Here is a 4816-nt window from a genome sequence, read left to right as displayed (position 1 = left end):
GGAGATCAGAATAACTTGCCATGCATGTATAAAAATTGCTGTAAGAAAGCTATGTTCTTAGGAAACCTAGTCCGTGGAATCATTCCTGATTGGATTAAAAAATTTATTTCAATTAAAAAATATGTCAGAGGCAAACAGTTAATTGCTGTTTTTGCATGTTTCCAAATAAGTGAGTTGCTTACACAAACTGCCTCAGATGAAGCTACTCTGATATAATAAAGATAATATTTTAAGTAGTTTATCTGCATTTTTTGCTTATAAACAGAACCTTGTAGTGCTAGTTTGTATTTCTTTCAGTTAAAGACCAAATATAGTCAAAAGAGGAGATGGTTTAATATTTAAAACTAATGAATTAGGGTCCTGTTTATGGTATTTCTAGAAAAATGATCATATGTCATATGCATTTTTAATCCTACTTTATTTTAGTTCTTAAGTATATAAATATAATAATTGATTCCAGGTTTATGCTTTAAAAAAAAGAACAGAAAATTAATAAACACTTGTGAAGGTGAAACTGTCACTGTTTCTTACTGACAGTCAAGATAAACTAATCAACTAAAGAGACTGGTTCAAATAAATGATTAAAGTTGACAATAGAAGTGGAAATCCCACACTCAGCCCTCAATAAAGCTCTTAACTGAGAATTCAATACATATTGGAGCTAAGAAGTCTCCATGGCAGAGAGAAAGGAAAATTATTTTGTGATCATTATGTTTCATAAGGGACTAAAGCTCATAAGGTTTGAGTTCACAAATTGAACTTGTACGATTTTCAGGGGAAAAGGTCACGATGGAAATCAATTTCCTGACCATAAAATATCCCTATATATTATTTTGTTTTTTAAAATGTCTTCCACTGAATCTAATTCTGAAAATCATGACCAAAAAAGATATCATAGGTAACAAAAAAATTCAAATAAACTCTAAGTACATTTTAAAATTGTTTATGTTTCAAATAACTTACCAAATATTTTGAGGATTTCTCTTCTGTTCAAATACAAAATATCCCCTGTAGAAAATGAGATTAATATATGCTCAGCCTTTCTCTGATTACTGGGCAATAATTGAGAAACCAGTGGCAAGGAGGTGATTTTCTATCAGAAACGTACACAAGTACTACCTGCCCATTCAGTGGACACTCAGAATCTTTGAGGAAGGTGTAGTTTGAAACATTTTATATAGTTTTTAAATTTAGAACCAAAAAACTATGCAAAAAGTGCGATTTTTAATGTAACAGGTGGAAAGAGTGTAAGTTAAATAGTTAGAAAACAGTACTAGAGGGTAATTGTTGGTCGTATTTTCCAAAGATGATTATAATAGTATTGTATGTTTGTATATTTATAGTAGTATGTCATAAGTAGTATTATGTCTTACATGGCATCATCCCATAAAGAATTCCCTTCTCTTTGAAACTGAGTCATAAAAGGCAATTCAGTTCTCATCTTGTTCATTACAGTATTCTTGCTTGGATCTCTTAGCTGCTATGTTAGAGGTCCAACTATCTTAAGGCCACCATGTTGTGAGGAGGTCAAGCCACATGGAAAGGCCTTATGTAGGTACTCTGGTTAGCAAGTCCACATTTTTGAGTCATTCCAGCCCAAGCTGTAGCCACATGTGTGAATGAGCATTCAGATGATTCCAGCCCTGGCTTAGTAGGTTACCTCCAGATGTGGAGTTAAAGTCCCAGACATCATGGAGTAGGAATAACTCATCCCTACTGGACCTTGTCTGAAATCCTTAGGTCTGTGAGCCTAATGAGCATAGCTGAATGCCAAGCCACTAAATTTGTGGGTCATACATTAGAGAAATTTAAACATTTGTGCAGGGCTTACTATGGAACAGACCACTATGGTAATCACTGGAGAGTTTGCATTAGACATGTGCTCTGCCTTCCAGAAGCTGTCCTTCCAGTAAGGATCATGATATGGATAGAACTTATGAAGATCATACATGTTGGTATTTAAGCTTTTTTCTGTTCTTATTAGATAAATATTTCACTTTAACATAAATTAAGATTCAATAAATGTAACTTGAAGATTGCATAGACCTTAGTACTCCTTTGAGTAAAATATTTATTAATAAGGATTTTTCTACCTGCAAAATAACGTATGTAAAAATTCTCTGAGCCTTCCTAAATTCCAAGTCAGCCACAAGTCCAAAATACCAAAATAATACATCATACGTTTTATGTGATTCTAAATGTTTGAAATTTTTTCTGATCATTTAAAAATTGTAAAAATCTCAGTGAATTCATATTTTTGGGAATTAAGGCATGAAGCTATTTTGTAACTCTATACTACTTGACCTGTCATGTTTAGGCTGTAAGTTTAAATCCAGATGTTTCTGAAAGCTGTCTTTAGCTCAGCTGACTGGTGGTCTTCCAAATGTAAAATGAGTCAGCAGCAGCTGTTCAATTCGCAGCAGTTTGGAATTTCTGCAATAAAATCCATCCCAGAGTCTTCCTTTCTTAACTGATGAGCAGAGGATCTGGACTTGAATGAAACAGGTACAGGATCATTCTTAAATATATGAGGGGTTTTGCTTGTTACATTATATATTGGTTCAAACCTAATGGAAAACAGAATAACAGTAAACACAGAGAACATAACTATTTTTTATATTCTTTGAAGTAATCCTACTTCTGGGAGTCATTCTGAGGGAAATAACTGAAAAGAAGGAAAAAGTAATATACATGAACTTGTTCACTGCAGGTATCATAACAGGAACATTGGAAACAATAGATAGAATTATTTATTTGGTATTTACTATGAGACCTTGCATACATGATCTCTAATGTTAAAAAAAAATCTGAAAGGTGAACAGTGCTATCCATAGCTTTGAATGAGGAAACCACATGCAAGCTCCCACAAGCAGTAACTGGCAGAACCAGCAGACACACCAATGCAGGATTGTATGATGAAAGGCCATGTCTTCAGTGACACCACAACCGTAGCTGGTAAAAATCATATTTTGACGAGAAAATCCCTGTGAAATGTTGAACGAACAAGCTTATATACCTGAATAATTATAGCAATAGAAAATAATAGCTAATATTTTGAGCATTTAATATGTACCAAGCCTAGAACAGACAATGTAAAGGTGTTATTTTATTGTATCCTCTCAATTCTGTACATAGATGCTGTCCTCATTTTAGAAAAGTTGTACATATTACAGCTCTGACTTTGTGTGCGGTGAGTACTGGAGGCTGGTTGTGTATTTGTAAGTATACGTGTAAAACTACTGACAGGAGCACATCGAAAACATTCACAATGCTAAGGGTTCGTTTTAATGCTGGAATTGAATATTTTTTACATTTTCTCTTTTATGCCTATTGTTTTTATTGTACAATACAAGTGTGTGACATTTTTATAATCAAAATAATATCAGCTTTATTTTTTAAAGAAAAATAAGTATATCTAGACTGAGGCCAAACACCAATAAGCAGGAATGAAATGGCCATGATGGGGACTTGACTATGTTAAAATTTCCATTACTTTTCAAAATAAGTGTTCTCAGGGCAAGATAAATGTGAACAGGTCTTTAGAAATAGTAATGGAATCAGTAGATAAAGGAAACGTTGGAGAAATATTTTGGACCAGAGTTTTTTTTCCTTTGGTAACCATATTTTACCACTTTAACAGTTGTGAACTCATTTTTATCGTGTGGTGGTCATTTACTTCACACTGATTTTTATTTCTTATTTCCTTTCATTCTACCTTTGTGGATAAGTGATGTTGAAAGCCCTGATTGGTGAATTACAGACAGAAATTAGGCTGCAGTAGTCCACAATCCTCAGATGATTTTATTCTTTTTATTCAAAACAAGAAATACATTTAAAGAGTTTTATTTAAGAATTACAGGAAGGATGTGCCCATGTTGGTTCATCAATTGTACCAAAAATGCCACATTGATGAGGCATGTTGAAGGTAGGGGAGTATATATGTGTGGGTGGGGAGGGCTACGTGTGAACTCTGTATTTTCTGTTCAGTTCTGTTGTGAATCTGAAACTGCTCTAAAAGGATAAAATCTACTTAAAAAATTACAGAAAAGTAAATTATAAAACAGAAGGTGAATGGGTGACCTAGGTTTGCAGAGTATAAAACCAGGATTAAATGCTTTTGGATCTGATGTAGCAAAGAGAGCAGGAAGGCATGTGAGAGAGATATTAGGGAAGTTATGACCATATACCATAATATATATGAAATAACTTTGCAAGATCTTAATATCTATTCCAATGTGTTTACATTGGGCAACCAGAACTTTCCAAAAATCAAAACCTAATCATGTCGTTCTCCTGGTTAAATGCACCAGGGGCTCCTAAGTACCCTCAGAATGAAGATCAAACTCCACAGCTTACCAAGCTGGGCCTTGCTCACCTCTCTAGTTTCATATTTTGCAATTTTCTCCGTGGTTCTCTATGTTCTAGCACTACCTAAACCGTTCTTTTACAATATCATGATTTATTCTTCTTCCTTGACTTTGCACATTCTATTCTGCTCAAATTCCTTGTGTCTCTCCTGAATAAATGGATGGAGAGATGGATGATTCATAAGTAGATGTGATATAGGTCCTGCTACTCAGTAGGCAATGGAATTTGATAGGAAAAGTAACTATCAAAATGATAGAAAGGTACTGTCAAATTTTGAAAAACATCAAAAATAGTAATAATAATAAGAAAACAGTTTTGGACACTGCAGTTGCATTATGGAAGGGTGAATGATCAGAAGCTGGGATGGTAGTGTTGCAGAAAAACATGTGACAGCTCAGTGTTACAGCTCAGTTGTGACAGCAACCTGGATCTGGGCAAGAGACCAAGC

Source organism: Camelus dromedarius, chromosome 14 (assembly GCF_036321535.1).
Source record: "Camelus dromedarius isolate mCamDro1 chromosome 14, mCamDro1.pat, whole genome shotgun sequence".
Classification (NCBI taxonomy): Eukaryota; Metazoa; Chordata; class Mammalia; order Artiodactyla; family Camelidae; genus Camelus; species Camelus dromedarius.
Note: the sequence above shows the minus strand (reverse complement) of the source record.